Source organism: Oryctolagus cuniculus, chromosome 14 (assembly GCF_051225735.1).
Source record: "Oryctolagus cuniculus isolate XC-2025 breed Fujian yellow rabbit chromosome 14, ASM5122573v1, whole genome shotgun sequence".
In the NCBI taxonomy this organism is placed as follows: domain Eukaryota; kingdom Metazoa; phylum Chordata; class Mammalia; order Lagomorpha; family Leporidae; genus Oryctolagus; species Oryctolagus cuniculus.
Genome location: NC_142880.1, coordinates 90,941,884 through 90,961,962, shown reverse-complemented (window position 1 = coordinate 90,961,962; position 20,079 = coordinate 90,941,884). Strand labels below are relative to the sequence as shown.

Sequence of the window (20,079 nt, the reverse complement as noted above, 5' to 3'; positions counted from 1 at the left end):
GAAAAAAGAAAGGCATCGTAGAAGCAAGGTATGACTCCAAAATCCACTTGGTCCAGGATCTCTGAGCACAAACGGCCCTGGTCTCTGACGTGCCCTCTCCACACCCAGTTTACGAGGTGCTCAGCGGCGGGCAGCTGTGACTCTGATGGCTGGCCTGGGCATCTGTGGGGGCCCTCCGGGAGACGTGATGAAGCTCCGGGCTGCAAGGAGCGCCTCTCTCCTATGAGTCACAAGAACCAGAGGCAGCCAAGCACTTGCTATTTTATGATTTTGCATGTAAATCATGGGAAATTGCTTAGTAGGATTTTTCCTCTGTTCTTCCTTGGCTCTGCTTTTCTCTCCACATGTGTCTCACGGATCCTTGCCAAACGTGGGGCAGACGTGAACTGACAGAGGCTCCGCTTCCTGTGCACGGGTAGTCCCCACGCAGTCCCGGCTGTCGCTTGCCTAGAACTTGCTTAATTTCACATCCCAGCAAATACGGCCTCCTTTCTCCAGTAGACGTGCTGTGACAGCATCGCTCTCCCAGGTACTCATCCCACGTATCCGACTGAATTACCTACTGCCGTAATGTAATTTACTCTCAAATGCACACAAGGACGCAACATGGAATGCAACTTCTCCAGTGAATAGCCCCTCAGCGTTCTCACGAACTCCAGGTTCGCCGATTTGTCAGAATCGCAGTGACCAAGAACGAAAGAAAGAAAAGATTCGCGAGTTCATGGCCAAAAAGGAAAAAAAAAATTCTTCCTCTAAAACTTTATTTTCTTTTTAACTAGACCCCCACCCCTCACAACCTTAATCAGGGAACCAATTTTAGTACCTGGATGGGAAAGGAGCTCAAAGTGGAATGGTTTTTACTTCTTTCAAATGGAGCCACTCGGAGGCCGACACCTTGTTAAAATGCAGCGGGAATAAAGAGTGGCCACCTTTGCTCTCCTCAACCAGCAACAGCAATTCCTTTGAAAAAAATGCCTGTTTTCTTGAGCCCACTGATGCATTGGTCCTATTTTAAATGCCATGCCCCAGGTGATGTATACCTTGACTTTGAAGATGTCTGGCTTCGCGGTACTCCGTGAAACGGTGGCAAAGACTGACTGCGGCCACGCTAGGCTGTCCTAAGGAAGCCCTGAGGATCCACCGTCTTTTCTGGCTCGGGTTCTCATTTTCTGTGTCCAGTTTGGCTTCAATTCCGAATCCAACAACCCTGGGGTAGGATCATTGAAGGTGAAGTTTATCTACATATGCTCTAGCTCACTTTCAATGTTTTTTATCTTCTCTCGCTATCTGAAATTGACTTTTGTATGTGGGTAACTGGTAGCCAAAAAATTCACCAAAGAAATAAACGATGCTTTACTGTGGATATCAGAAGTTTCTTCATCAAACTGCTGGTCCTTCCCTTGCTGAACCGATCTCCATGAAGCTACCGACGCAGGCAGGGGTCAGAAACAGCGGAAAGCCCCTACCTACAACAGAGCAACTCTGCAGGGCCGCAGAGAGATTAAAAACAAAGCAAAACCAAAACCCAGCCGCCTCCAGCCATACTTCTGCATCTCAATCAAGAAAGGCACTGGCAACATGGATCTGTGCTGTCTACCAAAGAACTCAGGACAGTTTACCACGCTCCAAACTCCGACGCTGTCATTTGAGAATTCCAGGAAATGGTTAACTTTCTCCATACAAATTAGGCACAAGGAGGCATTAGTGTACAAGGTTCTGCATCAGACACTTTGCCCTTTGTTGTAACTCAATTTGTTAGACACTGTAATTTACATTTTAAACATTATTTAGTACTGAACATAAAAACATGTCACCTTGGAATTATAATTTATACCCTAAGCCATGTGTCGGGGTTACTATAGCAACAATTTCAGAAGCATTTTTTTAAAGAAAAATTTGGTACAATTTTAGAATCAAGAATTATAGAGGACTTAATGTAGAATGTAGGACCGCTTTTCTCAGATATTTGCACATAATAGCATACAAAAATGGCATTTATTGCAAACTAATTAATTTGTTCTATGGTGCACATCATATGATTTGTAATCCAAACCTCTGCCTTGGGATTCGTTTCTGATCTTGGTTAGCCCTGGAGTGCGGGTTCAGTCGTTTATGTAACGGAATGCTGCCATCCCTTTGGCTGGAGCTGCAGCAAAGTCCTTCTGTTCCTCCTCCCCCAGTTTCCTGCATAGGTGTCAGAAGCAACGCCTCAACTTCAGTGACTTTACGGCCAATAAGAATGGACATTTGGAATCCCCACAAAGAGCCTCCCAGGTTAATTAAAACTGCGATCGCTCTGACACCAGCAACAGCCACCTAACTCCCAAGGAGCTGCCACGTCTGATTTTCTGGTACACAACACAGACAGAAGTTTGTTGGTTTGAATATGCGCCCCCGGGGGAAGAGGGGAAAGTGACTTTGGAGCAAAATGTCTTGTTGCAGATCCGCAGCCGGCTTCCCACGGCCCAGGAACCCTCCAACACGCATGCAAAAGTTTGCAGGAACCTGTTCTATTCATGGCATTCCCGAGGCCCACGCGTCCTCCCAGCCTCAGCGCTGCAACTGCCTCTGTTTCATTCTCTCCAGACGTGGGGAGGGAATCGCTTGCACAGGGGAGGAAGGACGCAGGTTTATTTTTACCAACTTCTGAACATCTCCAAAACTTCCTTTGGACAGAGGCGAGCTGTACCACCCAGGAGACCAAAGCCTTTGTGCGCAGCAGGGATCTTGCAGCTGTTTGCCATTAAAGCAACCAAATAAGCCACAGTGCAATTCGTAAAAAGCACACGCGGATTAGCCTCATCCATCTTGGCCGAGAGCACATAAAAGGAGACCCCAGTGGCACAGCCCCGCGGGTCCAAGCACAGGAACACATAGTGTGACCTCAGGCTGCGTCTACCTCCCCAGATTTCACAGGCTAGAAAGTTCAGGAAACAAATCTGTTTCCAGTAGACCAAACACACCCAGAACTGGGTTTCCTTTTTTAATGCAAAACTAACAAGGAAAAAGAAATCGTTGGGGGTTTAAAAAAAAAAAATCCATGTTCTCTTGGAGGCAAGCATCAGCACAAATACGAAGTTGCTGCGGTTGTAAAAAACTTAAGGTGCCTGGTTAAGTCGTAATGGTGAACTGGTGGCTCCAAGTTAGACCTACTAAGCTCCGCCCTCTCTTGCATAGAGGAACCGGCCTTAATTAACAATTCAACAACCCTGATTAGAGCCTGGAAAATCTCTCACTGTCTGCTCTTTCTGAGCCTCCTTACGAAAGACCAGAAGTCCACAACTATAACCGATCTGCCGTCTCCCAGCTGGGACACTGCCCTTCCTGGCCCACCGTGACACACAACTGCGTTTCTTAAACGTAGTCGCAACAATCATTTGCAGCTCCTGGCGTGTGGCTAAGGTGCTGCCAGGGAGAAGCGGGCGCCAGCAGCGCACACAGCTGCGCGGTCAGAGCGACAGTCACCCCTGGTGTTGGCACGCCCCGTCCCCTGTCCCTACTCCTGGCAAGGCGCCGCATCGGCCCCCAGCTCCCGCACTAGGGAATTCCTGCCAGACCGGCCGGGTGCCGCTCAGTGCAGCCTGGGACCCCCACCCACCCCAGCCAGCCAGCCAGCCAGCGCGGAGCCACAGCCGGTCGCCATCCTCTCGCCCTCCGAGCGCTCGCTCTCAGCGCCCCCTGCCGGGGGTCCCCGGAACGCCGCAGGCGCAGGAAAGTTAAATCCCAACTCCGGGCAGCCGCATCCAGGTACAAAGCGAGCGGGGCTGGGACCGCGAGGCGAAGGCGCTTCCCGCCAACGCCCCGCGAGCCCGCAGCGGACCGCGCTGGGCCGGGCGCCGCACCCTCCGGGGAGGAACGGTTCCTGCGCGGTCCGGATCTGCCTCGGGCCCCGAAACTCCGAGCCCCGGGAGTGCCAGCCGTGCAGCGGCGCAGACTCCCGCGACCGGCCTTGCCTGGCTGCAGCCCACCTGGCAGGCGGCTCCCCGGGATCCGCCTCCCGCGCCTGGGGCCCCCTCATTCACCAAAGCGCCCCCGCCGAGTTGCGCCCAAGTCCCACCGTCCCCCGACTTGCGCCGCGCGAAGCCCCCAGTCGCGAGAGCCTGCGAACCTGCCCAAGTCCTCAGGGCTGCGAGGAGGCCCCCCGCGCCCGGCCTCCAGCCCCAGGCTCCAGGCTGAGCGAGCCTGGCCGCGTGCGCGCGCGCGCGCAGGACCTCCGCCTGGAGCCTTTCGGGGGCGCCGGGCCGGGGGGCAGTCTCGTCCACCGCCCGTCGGCCACCAGGACACTCCTGCAGCTTACCTCTGCACGCTCGGAGCTCGCCACAGGCGGGGACGCAAACTTCCAGCTCGTGCAGTAGCCCAACTGCGGGCGCCCCCGCACAGACGGCGGCCCCGATCCTGCACGCGCAGCCACTGGGCTGTCCCCGGCCCAGGTGCCCGCAGCTGAGATCCACACCACCCCGCCCCCAGCCCACCGCGGCCGCCCCCGGCGCGGGCAGGACCGGGCAGGGAGGTCGCTCACCAGGTGCAGGGCGCGCTCGGGCATCCAGCGCCTGGGCGCCCTGAGCGTCCTCAGCTTCCGGCCGGACAAGCTTCAGAGCGGGCGAGAGAAGTCGAGGCAGCCGCCGCCGCCCCCTACCCGCGGCGCTCCGGGCTGGGGGCACGCGCGGGGCCGCCAGGCGCACGGTCCCCGGGCTCGCGGCCGGCCGGCGAGGGGGCAGGCTCGAACTGAGCGGGGACCGCAGCAGAGATGGCAAAGTTGGGTGCCCGAGCCAGCTCCACCGGAGAGCCGCGGCTGGGAGAAGGGAGCCACGCGCGCCGGTCAGCCTCCCGCCGGGGAGAGGCGCGGGGTCGCGGCTGCCGGCCGGGGGCTGCGGAGCCCACCCGCGGCGGGAGGCAGCGCGCGGGAGCGGGCGCAGCGAGAGCAGCCGCCGCCGGCGCCGCCTTCCCGGCGAGTAGAGCGGCGCGGGGCGCGCGGGCTGGAGCGCGGGGCGGGCAGCTCGGGGCCGCCTCGCCCCGCCCCCGGCCCGCCCCCGCCGCCGCGCCTCCTCCTCCTCCTCGTCCCCCTCCCCGCGCGAGTGAAACCCGAGCGCCCCACCCCGCGCCTGACCTCTGGGGCCCCTCCCCCGACCCGCCTCTGCCTGGGACGGGACCCCCTCCGCGGCGGGGGCGCCCCACTGCACCCCGGGGGCCCCACTGCCGCCTCGCTGGTTGGAGTTGGCCCCAGCGCGCGCTTCCCGGGGGCCCCCTCCCCGGCCCCGCAGAGGCCATCTGAGGCCCCCTGCCCCCGTCCCGCGGCTCAGACGTGGCCACACGGGGTGGGGGGCGGGGGCAGTATAAAGGGCTGCAGGCGGCGCGGGCCGAGCCCCGCGACGTGGCGCGTCCGCTCCGCCGGCCTCGGCTCCAGGTACGTGCGCGCCCCTCGGCCGAATCCAGCCGCGTGGAGGGTGGGCAGGGGCCATCCGGGTCTGGGGGCGCTCAGGGGTGGAGATGTTGTATTTAGGAGATTTCCCCACCCCGCTCCTTGCGTGCCGGGCAGGGAACTCCTTGGCGGGGGCTGGAGGAGAGACTTGGGGGTGAGGGTGCCGGGGACTTTGGGCCGATGTCGGCGAGGTTAAATCAGGGCGTTGGACACACGGGAGCTGCAGGTCCAGGGGTGCCCAGGAGGCCGAGCGGAGCCCCAGGGGCACGCAGTCAGTCCTGGGACTGATACTACTTGTTGCATTTTGCCGGGCTCTTGGGGCCTTGTTGAGGAAGTACTCAGATGGAAAAAACTGGAATTGGAAAGCAAATAAAGCATCATTGAAGACGCCTTTAATTTCATACTTTGTTACTTTGGCTCCCGCGCCTCTCAAGGAGACGGTGGGGAGGGGTCGGCCTCGCTGGGTTTTCAGTTGCGCAGACCGCGAGTGGGAAGATGAGGCGTGCGTAGAATTCGGGTCCAGTGCCCCGATGGCCGCGCGGGACCCTTTCCCTCTGCATGCGGGGATGCAGCGGTCTCTCGGGCCGTTTTCCCCCTCTGAGCCTCAGAGGGTGGCTTTCAGGAGCTCCTGCATAAGGAAACACATGAGTGCCCCCCCCTTAACCCGCCCCGAGGGTGCACCGATGCCCGCGCGCGCCACGCACGCGGGCGCCCCTGCAGCTTTGGGTGGGGCCCGCCGGCACCGCGAGGGTCCCTGGAGCTCGGGGTAGCTGCTGGCCTGAGTGTGTCAGAACTCATACAGGAGCCACGCAGCCCCAAGAGCAGGGCCGTGGAAACGCAAATGGCCTAGGTTTTGTATGAAGCAATTCAAAGTTCTGCAGGTTTCCACAAAAGCGCGGGCCTCCCCAAGTGCCCTGTCGGGGCACTGGTGCTCCAGCTGCCTCGGACGCTCAAGTCCTCACTGGGAGGAAGTCTCAGTAGCTGGGCCGGCCTCTCGGGGACACTTTGCTGGCAGCCAGGCTGGCGGGTGGCAGCTGCTGGCTTCTGGGGACTTGAATGGAAAACTTAGCGCGGCTCCCGTCTGAGCGTGGCCCGTGGGGCGCTCGCGCCATTCCTGACATTCTCCTTCTCTTGCCTACGTGGCACGGAGGCTCCTGGGAGAAAGAGGGCGGGCCCGGGGGAACACTGCCTTCGCTGGAACCTTGCAGCTCTGCCTTCCAGGACCTGTGCGGCCAGGGCAGGGGAGACAGAAATGAGGACCCAAATGTATTCAGCCAACCCTGTTCTTGCCTCCCAACGTGTGCTTAACAGTTAGCACTTCAAAAGAGTAAATAATAAATAACAACTCTTGGCATGCAAGGCAGAGCAGTGGGAAGAAAATAGCCTTCTGTGGCATAACCAAGGAGGGCTGATAAGGCATTTAACTGGATAAATTAAGTACCTGGGGGAAGGGGGGCTAGTGCTACTCTTTACAGCCGCATTGAAGCATCATTAAAAGACATTTTGCTGATAATGAGCCGCAAATTGCTAATAAGCAGGGAACGAAATCAAATAACAACTTAGAGCCCATCCTTAAAGTGCAGGGGACCCAAAACGAGGACGGGATTTTGCCCCCCGGATCTGGGGACCGTTTCTTGAGCGAGTCTGTTCATTTAGAGAGCTCCCACCCACCCCTGAAACCTGGCTGGCGGGGAGGAGTCAGGTGTGGGCGGTGAAGGAGACAGGCTGTGTGAAAGGGGAGACCCGCAGCCAGGAGCCAGCGCCTCGGTCAGCTCTCGTTAAATAAAATTATGCTAAAGTATTCACAAGTATTTCCTTTCCTAAATGATTTTTTCCTGTTAAAAAGGCTTTGCTCACTAAGGAGCTGCCCACATGAAAGGTTCTGCTGCTATCACAGGAAAATGGAAGAGGGTTGTTTTTAAACAGTGTTTAGTTCCTCTGCAAATAAAAACTCTGTCCCCGAAGTGCTCTAGGGAAAAGGGAGCTCACAAAGTGGCGGTGAAGATGATGACTCCTGGGGGGCTGATTCATGTGACTTGAAAAAGGCCATCCATTTCCTGATTCACCTCGGTTTCTGGCTGGAGGTACGGAGGGCGGCGTTGTCTCAGAACTCACCAGGCGCTGCCCTCTTGTCTTGTCTTCCCTCCCTAGAGCCTGAGGGTCAGCCACGTCCTAGAGAAGAGCCCAAGGGGCAGAGGCGAAGAAGCTCTGGCCGACCACGTGACCTTGGAGGGGACCCACCACCCGTGGCCTTTAAGAATGGGACCAGATGAGATTAACATTAGGAACAACCTCAGCTTCTTGACATGCACTCTAACTGACTGTTTCTACAAGTGAGCCGAGTGACGCATTAGTCATCACCCACGTGTGGTCTCTGCTTTTCCCTGGTGGTTTGCTTGTTTTAGACCCATGGCATTTAAGAACTTAAAAAACTGCCAGATCTTCTGATCAACCCTATCAGCTGTTTGTTTGTTTGTTTGTTTGTTATAAGATTTGATTTATTTATTTGAGAGGTAGAGTTACAGACAGGTGGAGAGAGGGAGCTCTTCCATCTGCTGGTTCACTCCCCAAATGGCCACAACGGCCACAGCTGGGCAGATCAGGAGCCAGGAGCTTCTTCCAGGTCTCCCATATGGGTGCAGGGGCCAGAGCACTTGGGCCACCCTCCATTGCTTTACCAGGCCACAACAGAGAGCTGGATAGGAAGAGGAGCAGCCTAGAAACTTAACCAGCTCAGATATGGGATGCCGGCGCCACAGGCAGAGGCTAAGCCTACTACACCACAGCACCAGCCCAGAGTTATTTTCCTAACACAGTAAAATACTGGCGTGAAGCTGTGGCGTTTGATTGAGGCGTGCCACTCACTGAGATGGCTGGTGTTGCTTTTCTTCCTTTAAAGTATTTGCAAGACCCACGATGGTGGCTACAGGTGACATTGTGATGGTTTCCAAAGACTGGGAGATGGAGAATCTTGAACTAGGGGTGGTTCCAGGCTAGCTCTCAGCTCCTACTTCGGTCACTTGAGTTTTGCCAAAGCTGCTTTAGGGTTCCTTTACCCCAGAGCCAGCCCCCTGTAGTCTACTTCCTTGGCAGAATAAGCAGACCAGCACTATTAAGTTAAAGAGGAAAAAAAAAAAAAAAAGCAATGCAGAGACAGATTGGATAAAGAGGTCGTGGCTAGGAGACCGAGCGGAAGTGGACATAGCACAAAGCACAGCAGGTGGCTGTCCTGAGCCTGCGGCCATCCTGTGTCCTGTAGGAACCCTCACTGGCCCTTCCTGGAAGCATGGGTTTCTACACAGGGCCCTCCAGGTCTGACCGAGAGGAGAGCTTTGCCACTGCAGGTGTCCCGTGCAGGCTGGCCAGTCCCCCCTGAGTTCCGAATGTCACACCTGAGATGCACATTCCCCACCTCACTGCCAAGGTCAAGGGAGCAGCCTGGTTAGAGCCCCAAGCTGCAGCACTAAATCAATGAGCAAGAAGATGGGCTCACTCAGGAACAGGGAGAGCAGGCAGGGTGCACTGTCCGTGGTGAACCCAGGAGAATTAGTGATTCTTCAGACTTCCAGTAAGGGCCTATTAATAAAACACTGTAATTTGCTTCAGCTGTCTTCCCAGAAAAACCAAAGTATTCCAGAAATCTGGAAGTAGTTTATCTTCTTGGTTAGGTTTCTGGATATATTTTCTAGCAATCCAATTTCCGTAAAATAAGATTGGTGTGTTCAAAATAAGCCAAGTTGTCTTATGTGCATGATAGGAGAGGGAAAAAGGCTAAGTTTAAGAGAGTTTTGGAATGCCTAGAGGAGACGCAGATGGTTTGTGGCACGGAGAGAGCGTCCACCTGCTCCGCTGGGTGTTATTTTCTGACTTGGAGGCTTGTGTGTGGCTTGAGTGTCTCTAAGCAAAGAACTGCCTGCACATGTAAACAAGGTATGTTTGGTACTTACTAAGCAATGTCCTTTTTTTAAAAAAAGATTTATTTCTTTTACTTGAAAGGTAGAGTTACAGAGAGGGAGAGAGAGCGAGAGGTCCTCCACCTGCTGGGTCACTCCCCAAATGGCCATGACCACTAGAGCTGGGCCAGTCCAAAGCCAGAAACCTCTTCTGGGTCTCCCAAGGGTGCAGGGGCCCAAAGACTTGGGCCATCTTCCACTGCTTCTCGGGGAGCTGGATTGGAAGTAGAACAGCTAGGACTCAAACAGGTGCCCATGTAGGATGCCAGGCTGCAGGCAGTGGCTTAACCCGCTACACCACAGCGATGACCCCTAAGCAATGTCTTCTATATGCTGCTATCTTAAACTTACAGCCGGGAGTGGGGCTGGGGAAGCACAGTATACACCTTTGGAAATATCTTTTCAAAAGTAATATTTGTCGCTGCTGTAGCATAGCGGGTAAAGCCACTGCCTGTAGAGCTGGCATCCCATATGAGCACCAGTTGGAGTCCCAGCTGCTCCACTTCCGATCCAGCTCTCTGCTCTGGCCTGGGAAAGCAGTGGAAGATGGCCCAAGTGCTTGGGCCCCTGCACCCAGATGGGAGACCCGGAAGAAGCTCTTGGCTCTTGGCTTTGGATCAGCCCAGCTCCAGCCATTGCAGCCATTTGGGGAGTGAACTAGAAGACGGAAGATCTCCTTCTCTCTCCCTCTCTCCCTCTGTAACTGTACATTTCAAATAAATAAAGCTTTTAAAAAATACTATGTGTCCTGCTTAGATGTGGAAGAATAAATTACTCTGCCTTAGTTTATTTCAAGGTGCACAAAGGAGATCAACTCACAGTGACGCTGAGCTCAATGAGAAGAATATTAAACAAGGGCCAAGCATGACGTCTGCCACATGCAGTGCTGGCATCACAGAAGGGTGCTGGTTCCTGTCCAGGTTGCTCCACTTCCGATCCAGCTCCCTGGGGATGGCCTAGGAAAAACAACGGAGGATGACACAAGTACCTGGGCCCCTTCAACCCAGGAGGGAGACCCAGCAGAAGGTTCTGGCTTTGGCCTGGCCCAACCTTGGCCAATGGATGATTCATTCAGTCATTCTATCTCTGTCTCTGTCTCTCTCTCTCTCCCTTCCTCTCTCCCCCTCCCTTACCCTCCCCCCTCCCTCCCTCCCTCCGTGTGTGTGTGTGTGTGTGTGTGTAACATTGCCTTACAAATAAATAAATCTAGGGACCAGTGCTGTGGCACAGCAGGTTAACGCTATAGCCTGAGGGACTGGCATCCCATATGGGCACCAGTTCAAGACCCAGCTGCTCCACTTCCGATCCAGCTCTCTGCCATGGCCTGGAAAGCAGTAGAAGATGGCCCCAGTCCCTCGGCGTGTGCACCCACATGGGAGACCTGGAAGAAGCTCCTGGCTTCGGATCAGCACAGCTCTGGCTGTTGTGGCCAATTGGGGTGTGAACTATCAGATGGAAGACCTCTCTCTCTCCCTGCCTCTCCTCTCTCTGTGTAACTCTGACTTTCAAATAAGTAAATCTTAAAAAAAAAATAAATATTTTTAAAAAAAAACTATTAAGTGACATTGGACCAGCAGGCACAGTGTCTGGAAGCACACCAGTAAGAAGAGTCCTCAAATTCCCTGTAGCCCCTCCCACGAGGACCCTTTGGCCCCTTCATCAAACCTCATGAGTTTTGTCTTAATCAGGAACCTCGGCATCTCCCAGCAAGGTGCCGACACCCCATTTCTGGTCTTCGTGTCTGCAGCAGTCATTCGTCACATGGCATCATCCCCACCACGTCGTCCAACTGCAAACTGCCCAGCATTAAGCCCCCCTCCCCTACACACACACGTCAGCAACTTCCAGCTGAGTGACGCCTGGAACTTAGCTATGACTCATAAATGTGGGGGCAGGTGGGAGTCCTTGAAAGGCTTCACAAAGGGGCTGACATCGTGGAGCACAGATCAAGGCCACATTTGAGACACCAGCATCCCCGGTGGGAGTGCCAGTCAGTCCCGGCTGCTCCACTTCCGATCCAGCACCCTACCAATGCACCTCGGAAAGCAGGTGCTCTCTCACTCTCTCACTCCACTCTGACTCTTCCTTTCAAACAAATATCCCTTTTGTTTAAGGCTTTGTAAAAGGAGACTTAACTACAAACGACAAGTGGGGCATGGGCTTCCTTGCCCTCCTGTCCGACCCCTGTGAGTTGAGATTCCAAGCACCATCTCAGATCTTGAGGATGTCAGCCATGAGCCAAGGATGGTGGTGGAAACAGACACCTAAATCCCTGGTCCGTGTGGGGCGCACGTCTCAGTCCACCCTTGCCCAACCCCAGACTTCACAGCCTGCGAGAGGGATGGCTGCATTGACCTTAGCCGTCATTCCCGCCCTCCAGAGTGCACTTCTGATGGGGGTATCCCGTCTGCAGAGCCGGCACATTCCTGAAGCCGCCTCCTCCTCGTGTTGGCCCCTGCAGCCCTCCTCACCCCCTCACCCCCTCACCCCGCTGTCCCTCCTTCCCCCAAGCTTGCTGCACACACGTGCCAGGCACACAGCTGCCTATCAAGCATGAACGCAGAGCAGCACAGAGGAGATGGGATGGCTGCCCAATCAGGAGATGCAGCCTGTGGAGGGCGGTGGGGATCCACTGTGGCGCACACAAGGACGTCATCGTGAGCCTTGTAAATGCCATCAGTGGACGTGCAGCATCTGGGGGGTCAGGAGAGGCATTTGAGCTGACACTTGCATAGAGAAGGGTCCAATGAGAAAGTGGGGGAACCAGGAAGAGGGTGAGACCCCAGGGCCTGGGGCTGTGGCACAGCAGGTTAAGCCGATGCCTGCAGCACGGCATCCTATATGGGCGCCAGTTCAAGTCCCCGCCGCTCCACTTCCCGTCCAGCTCCCTGCTGAGACGCCTGAGAGCGAGACCCCAGAGAAGCGTGGGAGTACTGACCCAACACAGACGTCGAGGGTGTGGTGCTCGTTCTTGCAAAAGAACAGCGATGGGTACTGTGTGAGACCTCTCGGGTCTGCTATCACAGAACACCTTCAACCCAGTCATCTGCACACAACACATACTTCAAGGCCCTGGCAGGCTATGGGAATGGGGAGGGCTCAGCCATGGCTTCCAAGCTGGCAACTTGCTGCCTCCCACAGCAGGGAGGCTGAAGGGTTAGGGTTAGGGTTAGGGTTAGGGTTAGGGTTAGGCAAGGAGGCTGACTGGTGACTGGTTCCCCCCCACCCCCGACCCTTTGATAAGGTTGCTGATCCCGCTCACGAGGGAACAGACCTCCCCCTAAGGGCCCCACCTCTTAACACTGTCGCCCTGTGGAAGTGCAAATCTTCACAGAGACACACTCATTGCGACGTTAGCACTCTCTTCCCCCGACCCCCAGAGTTCACATCTTCCTCACATACAGAATAAATTCGTTTCATCCCATGAGCCTCGCAAGTCATAAGTTGTGCAAGCAGACTTCAAAGTCTGGGTCTGGACTCTTCTGAGTCCCATCTGTGGCACAGATGGCTGAGGCCCGTGTGGTGCACGATTCATCCGGGGCAGACGCCCTCCAGCTGGGCGCCGGGAGCTCAGGCTGGGTAGGAGCTCCTGAGATCCAGCCACGGTCTGAAGACTTGGAGTGGCCCTGCCCCCGTAGCTCCTCAGAGCACGGCAGGAGGGGCACCTCTGTGTGGCAGGCCGCACTGCTCCCGACTCGCCTGCTGTGACAGCTCTGCCTGGCCCTGAGGCTCCCGGAGGCCGTCTTTGGTGCAAGCAGCCAGGCCTCCACGGGGCGTGCCCTCTGTGCACCTGCAGAGCTGTCACCTCTAGGATGCCACCAAGGTTCATCTCCAATACCTTCCAGACGGACAGCCCGCTGAAACCCCGGCTGCCCAGCTACAGTGGCTAAACGGTGGACCAGCAGATGGGAGTTCTTCGTCTCTCTGCTCCTCAAATAATTTTTTTTGACAGGAAGAGTTAGAGAGAGAGACAGAGAGAAAGGTCTTCCTTCCATTGGTCCCCCCCCCCCCCACAATGGCCGCTACGACCGGCGCACCGTGCTGATCTGATGGCAGGAGCCAGGTGCTTCTCCTGGTCTCCCATGGGGTGCAGGGCCCAAGCACTTGGGCCATCCTCCACTGTACTCCCGGGCCACAGCAGAGAGCTGGCCTGGAAGAGGAGCAACCGGGACAGAATCCGGTGCCCCAACAGGGACTAGAACCCGGTGTGCCGGTGCCGCAGGCGGAGGATTAGCCTAGTGAGCCGCGGCGCCAGCCTAACCTCAAATAATTTAAATATGGAAAATAAAATAAGAGGAAGACATCAATTAAAAGAAGCTGGGTGGGCAAGTGTTGTGGCACAGTGGGTTAAGCTCCTTCTTAGGATGCGCACATCACATATCAGAGTGCCTGGTTCAAATCCCACTATTCCACTTCCTGTCCAGGTTCCTTCTCATGAACTTTGGGAAGCAGCGGATAATGGCTCAAGCGCTTGGGCTCTTGTCACCCACGTGGTTGACCCAGATGGTTCCAGGCTGCTGGCTGAGGCCTGGCTGAGGCCTGGCTGTTGCAGGCATTTGAGGTGTGAACCAGTGGATGGAGTATCTCTCTGTTTCTCTCTCTCTCTCTCTCTCTCTCTCTCTCTCTCTCTTTGCCTTTCAAATAGATGAAAATAAACTTTTTTAAGAAATGAACTTGTTTTACAAATGCTACCATCGGAAAAGTAGATTTTTAAAACTAAAATCTTTTTACCTATAAGTATTCAGTATCTACAAGTGATTTGGTTCATCAGAAAATACAAATGTGAATTCAATTAAAAATAATTTCAAGATAAAAATTAAAATTTATGTAATTATTAGAAAAAATTACAACAAACCCACAATCATGTAGCTGGATCACTTTTCTCTTAGTAAGCAATGTCAACAGAAAAAAAAGTATTAATTTAGCTATCCTGAGAAAAGCAATTAACAACTATATTCTAATGAGTATATCAAATACTCGCAGATTTACAAAACGTAGCCAAGTCAGGGGTCATCAAACAAGACCCAGTGAATTGTGAATAATCTATACCATAAGACCAATTTATAGCATACTAAAAACCATTGTTTTAAATTTCAACAAATTTGTGGGGCCAGCACTGTGGCACAGCAGGTTAAAGCCCTGGCCTGAGGAGTGGGCATCCCACGTGGGCACCGGTTCTGGTCCCGGCTGTTCCACTTCCGATCCAGCTCTCTGATGTGGCGTGGGAGAGCAGTGGAGAATGGCCCGAGTCCTTGGGCCCCTGCACCTGTGTTGGGGATCCTGGGGAGGCTCCTGGCTCCTGGCTTTGGATCGGCACAGCTCCGGCCATTGCAGCCAACTGGGGAGTGAACCAGCGGATGGAAGACCTCTCTCTCTCTGTCTCTACCTCTCTCTGTAACTCTTTCAAATAAATAAAAATAAATCTTATAAATAAATTTCAAATTTGTAACTGGTAAAATGCATTTCTAGTAACTCAGACGACTAAGAAGACATGGTGGAAGTTCGGAAAACTCACGTGCCACATCAAAATATAAACATGATGCGGCTAAAGAATAGAGCAAAAGGAATCGATGCCGTTATTACACATGAATGGAACAGACTATAAGAACACTTCCGAAAGGGCCAACAATTCCGAAGCTTCTTAGAAAGGTTACTAAAGCAATCCAACTTCTGGAAAGTCCTGTAACCTCCGAGAAAACTCCAGCTTCAGAAAACTAAAGAAGTAATGAAAATCCAAATAAAACTATAGCCATTAAAGAAACCAAATCAGTAAATACTTGCCAGGTAAAGTACACAGAGACCTGGTGGGTTTTCTAGAAAAAGCCTTCCAAATAGTCAATGCTCAATTAGTCCATTTTGCAAAACATTTCAGTGAACAGAAAAATCATCAGCCAAACTTTCAAAAAACTCATCATTAGAGAATTTACTAATATAAATCACCTCATCAACACATCAAAGAACAAAGACCACATGATCATTTCAAGAGGTGCAGGACATACTTTGGTGTTTGCTTTCTATATATTCTATATTTCAACAGATGCAGAATACACTTTGAACTCAACTTGTATTATTTTTTGAAAGCCTCTTTACTAACTACTGGTAGAAGGTAAGTTGCTAATTTGATAGATCATCTACCAAGTAAATCAATAAAAAACTTGATCTTCAGTGGTGAAAAGTTGGAGACATTTGGTTGGAAACAGAAGATCCAAACATGCTCCTTTTGGACACTTTTCTTCGATGTTAAAACAATGATGGAAAAGGGAGAAATATGACCGGTGCCACAGCTCACGAGGCTAATCCTCCGCCTGTGGCACCCCAGGTTCTAGTCCCGGTTGGGGTACTGGATTCTGTCCTGGTTGCCCCTCTTCCAGTCCAGCTCTCTGCTGTGGCCCGGGGAGGCAGTGGAGGCTGGCCCAAGTGCTTGGGCCCTGCACCCACATGAGAGACCAGGAGGAAGCACCTGGCTCCCGGCTTCAGATCGGTGCAGCACGCTGACCGTGGCGGCCATTTGGGGGGTGAACCAACAGAAGGAAGACCTCTCTCTCTCTCTCTCTCTCTCTCTCTCTCTCTCCGTCTAAATCTGCCTGTCAAAAAAAAAATAGAGAGAAAAGGGAGAAATAAACTCTTAATTACAGATGATATAATTATCTCCAATAAAAACACTTGAAATCTACAGATCAGCAATTAGAATACAGAAAGTTCTGCCAATTCTGAAACACTTTAGTAAAAGTTTTATAACATGCGATTTAAATGCCCTGACACTACCCCACATCTGTGTGCGGAATGCTGCAGTTTCTGAGGTCTTGAACACTCCCCAAGGTCATTCCTGGATACACTGCCAGAGCTCATCAAATCTCAAGTGCCTTTTCTGAGGGACTTACGATTGCACAACTTGTACGCAAAGCGAGAGCAAATCTCCAAGAATGGTTAAGGGATTTCTGCAGAAGATGAACAAGACTGGTGGGAATCTGTCAGTGCTGCTCATAAAGCTATAAAGATCGAGACACTGAAACACTGGCCCAGGGACAGACAAAGAGAACAGCGCAGCAGAGAGCCCACAAACAGACCTGCCTGGTCTCCCCTTGACACCCAACAAAGGCAGCATGCGGCCAGTGAGGGAGGAGGAACTCAACCAGTAGTTGACCACCTCGATGTAGAGATATGGAGCTAGATACCTCCCTCAAGCCATTCATAGAAATAATTTCAAAGCAGATTAAGGCAAATGTGAGGAAGAACAAATGAACACACTTAGAGAAACATATAAATAAGCTGTCTGAATGACCTCTGGGTAGCGAAGCAGTTATTAAGATACACAGACCATCCGTGAAGGGAAAAAAATCAATACAGAGAAATACATTAAAGTTCGGAGTTTCCATATGACCATATACAACTTAAAAGCAAGCCCGGCCTAGAGGAATTCTCAGTGCATACAAATAACCCAAACTGGTAGGCAGCACCTATTCTCCAACTCCTACTGAGCCCCTAGAAAAGGAAAAGCAGTAGGCACATGTGCTGTGCAAATGAAGCGGGAAGCTCAATGGCCAATAACCATCAGAACATAATAGAACCTTCTGGATAATCATGGAAATTCAATTCAAACAAAGAGGCACCATTTCATATCAACCACAGTGACAATAATGAAAAGTCTGACCGCATCGACTCTGATCAAACGTTGGCAAGGGGCGCATAAGAGGTGTAAATTGGACTGATCACCTGGGAAAGCCCATTCGGAACGTGCATCCCACACAGTGGCTGCAGAAGGGACATGCGTCAGACTCCCAGTTTATGCAAAGTATTTAAACCGAAAAATTCTGTCTACCTACTTTATGGGTACATACACAGTAGTTAGCACAGAAATGATCAATATCAAATTCAGGGTTTTTACCTCCAGGAAGGAAGGGGGTGGGAGGAAAGAGGATATATAGATGAGGGCCACTAACTTTTCCTGTGATTCTGTTTTCATTAAAATAAAAAATAGGCCGGCGTTGCAGCTCACTAGGTTAATCCTCTGCCTGCGGCGCCAGCACCCCGGGCTCTAGTCCTGGTTGGGGCGCCAGATTCTGTCCCGGTTGCCCCTCTTCCAGTCCAGCTCTCTGCTGTGACCCGGGAGTGCAGTGGAGGATGGCCCAAGTGCTTGGGCCCTGCACCCCATGGGAGACCAGGAGAAGCACCTGGCTCCTGGCTTCGGATCAATGCAGTGCGCCAGCAGCAGCGGCCATTTGGGGAGTGAACCAACAGAAACGGAAGACCTTTCTCTGTGTCTCTCTCTCTCACTGTCTACTCTGCCTGTCATAATAAATAAATAAATAAACAAACAAATAAATAAAAATAAGCTAGGGAGCAAATACTGCAAAGCATTAGAATCAAACAGAGCTTGTTGGGTGGGTGTGCATCAGATGATTATCCCTTTCTGTATGCTGACAAGTTTTCCTAATTCAATAAGAGGGTTAATGGGAAGGAAGGAAGTACAGGCAGCAGGCAGAGGAAGCTCATTAGCGCTGTTTCATCCTGAAGAGAAACAAAGAAATGGGTAGTGGCAGGAAGGACGGGCGCGCAGAGCGCTGCTTTCTAAAGTGGGTCATTTGGAGCATGGTTTTCCTTTGGCTGCCACACCTCCATGGACAGGGAGAAATGCCTACTTAGTGGAAAACTGAGGTAATCCCTGGAACGAGGGCCTTGGGAAGGTAAGAGGTCCTAGGACTCGTGTTTAGAGAGAGCAGCGCCCTCCTAGAATTGTCACAGAGGGAGGACCAGGGGGAGACCAGGCACAGGAGGAATGGGACCGTTGTTGGTGCATATGGAGACCCACTCTCCCGGAACTGCTGTCTTCCTAATGAAGTACGAGGCCAGGTTTGCAGGGGTACAGAGAGAGGGGGCGTAAAAGTCAGAAGCTGGCATCTTGGAAATCAAGCAAGCACCCTTCCCGGGAAGCGCACCAGACTCTCCATGCTGGTGCAGTGCCAGCTGAAGCTCAGTCATCATCCTAAGATGAGCCCAGCAGTACCCTGTGGGGTTTCCTCCCGTGCAAGGGAGGATAAGACAGAGGACTGGTCCAACCAGAAGGCAGCTTCCTCCAGACAGCTGGAAGACATTCAGCTGAGACATCCAAAGACATGAGGATGATTGCCAGGACACGGCTTTAAGGAAGATCATACGATGTAAGCTAACTGAGGGGGACAGGGACAAAAAATGAGGATGGTGTCAGGGGATTGGAGGAACCACTGCAATGGAGCCTGCTGGGCTGAGGTGTCTCCGTGGCAGGGTGGCGGCGGTAGAGTTAATGTTTGCTGCAGGAGAAGACAGGTGGATCTCAGAAGAAACGGCAGCATCTTCAGTGTGTGATCAGAATGGATGCTGAAGTCTTCAAGAGGCGGGTGACCGGGGAGAGGCAGCAGACAGCCAGGCACCAAGTCATTGTGCAGGGATTTTAACACATGGTTCAGAGACAGTGAATCTCGGTGAGGTAAATCCCAAACTGGCAACCAGAGAAGCCCGACTCTATACTCTTTCCACTGCACAAAGCGCTGAGACAAGTTTCAACACAGTAGACTTCAACAACGACACCGTGGAATTCAGTGTTAATCTCTGGCACCTCGTCAGAGGAGACGGCGGTAACCCGTAACCAGCATGACGAATCAGGAGTATCCGGGGAGTTTTCCCACATGCTCAAGCCAAGGGTGACCCTACACCTAGTGAACCATGGCATCGCACCCCGGAGCTGTGATTTTGAAAAACACCCCAGGTCAGTCTGCAACACAATCGCAGCTAAGAACCGTGGGGCTCAGACCAAGTCAGTATTAGAGCTCAGTTCTCTTTAAAGCAAGAAAGAATTCATCGAAGAGAGCGAAGACCCAGCATGGACCCCCACGCACAGTGGGGCCTGGTTACGGCGCCTTGTCTACCTCTGGGATTCTGGAACCTGTTCCATCCCGGACTGTATTGCGAGACATATTTCTCTATTCAGAATCTCACACAATCACTAAAGAATCTTAATATTTGCTTATCTTGCTCGAAGAATCACAAAATATCAAGTATTATTAATCAGTTTTATAAAGTGTTTTGCTTATCAGTAATATCTTCTGCAAAAATGTTCATTTTCAAACATATTACTATAGGGACCGCCTATGCCATTGATTTCTCTCCCTTCCTGACCAACTCCCTGTGCTCTTCTGCCAAGATCAGCTTTTATGGCTTTGTACGTGGTGGCAGGGCCCTCCATGGGGTACGACCTGAGGAGGAAGTCCCCACTGGGTAATATCAGGACCCTGGATCACTGCTCACCCTGCCCCTCCCCAATGCCCAGCTGAACTAGCACAGACAGGATCCTTCCACCCTGCCAGCACTGAGCTACAATAATCCAGTCTTCACCTTCACCCACCACGGAAGATGATTATCATCCCAACTCACCCTGAGGAAATACGCCAGGATCCCGGGTAGGTGAGGAACAGGCCGACACCCAGAACATTCTGCGGCGCCTCCAGCCTCCACCATCTTCAGCGTTGCTCCCCAGTCCGGGCAGGCTGGGCTCTCTTCTCTTTCATCCCCTGAGAGCCTCCCAGGATTGAACGTTGCATGAGAGTCACCCACCTGCACTGGTGGCACAGTGCAGTCAGACCTACTGCCCTCTCACATTGTCTGTGCCGGGGACTATTACTGCCTCCACTTTATGGATGGGCACACTGAGGCCCAGAGCGGCGAGGTGGTTTC

General features: G+C 52.9%; 1 protein-coding gene and 1 non-coding gene across 8 annotated transcripts in view; one reads left to right on the top strand and one right to left on the bottom strand.

Annotated features, from left to right (window-relative positions):
* The window catches only part of SEMA5A (semaphorin 5A), a 479,052-nt gene extending 474,391 nt beyond the window's left edge, over positions 1 to 4,661 (bottom strand). For 2 of the 7 annotated variants that reach the window (XM_070056841.2, XM_070056840.2), the window contains exon 1: positions 4,520 to 4,661. The gene's annotated coding sequence lies outside the window, so the exon portion shown is untranslated. Of the gene's footprint in view, positions 1 to 4,108; positions 4,166 to 4,297; positions 4,453 to 4,519 lie in introns of those variants that run through there. The other 5 variants (XM_070056843.2, XM_070056842.2, XM_070056845.2 and 2 more) reach the window with 4 other exon arrangements.
* A 2,755-nt stretch (positions 4,662 to 7,416) lies between these two features.
* On the top strand, positions 7,417 to 7,486 carry LOC127492887 (small nucleolar RNA SNORD123). Its single transcript, XR_007922715.1, has one exon. It is a non-coding gene; the product is annotated as a small nucleolar RNA SNORD123 (small nucleolar RNA).
* Positions 7,487 to 20,079: the final 12,593 nt, after the last annotated feature.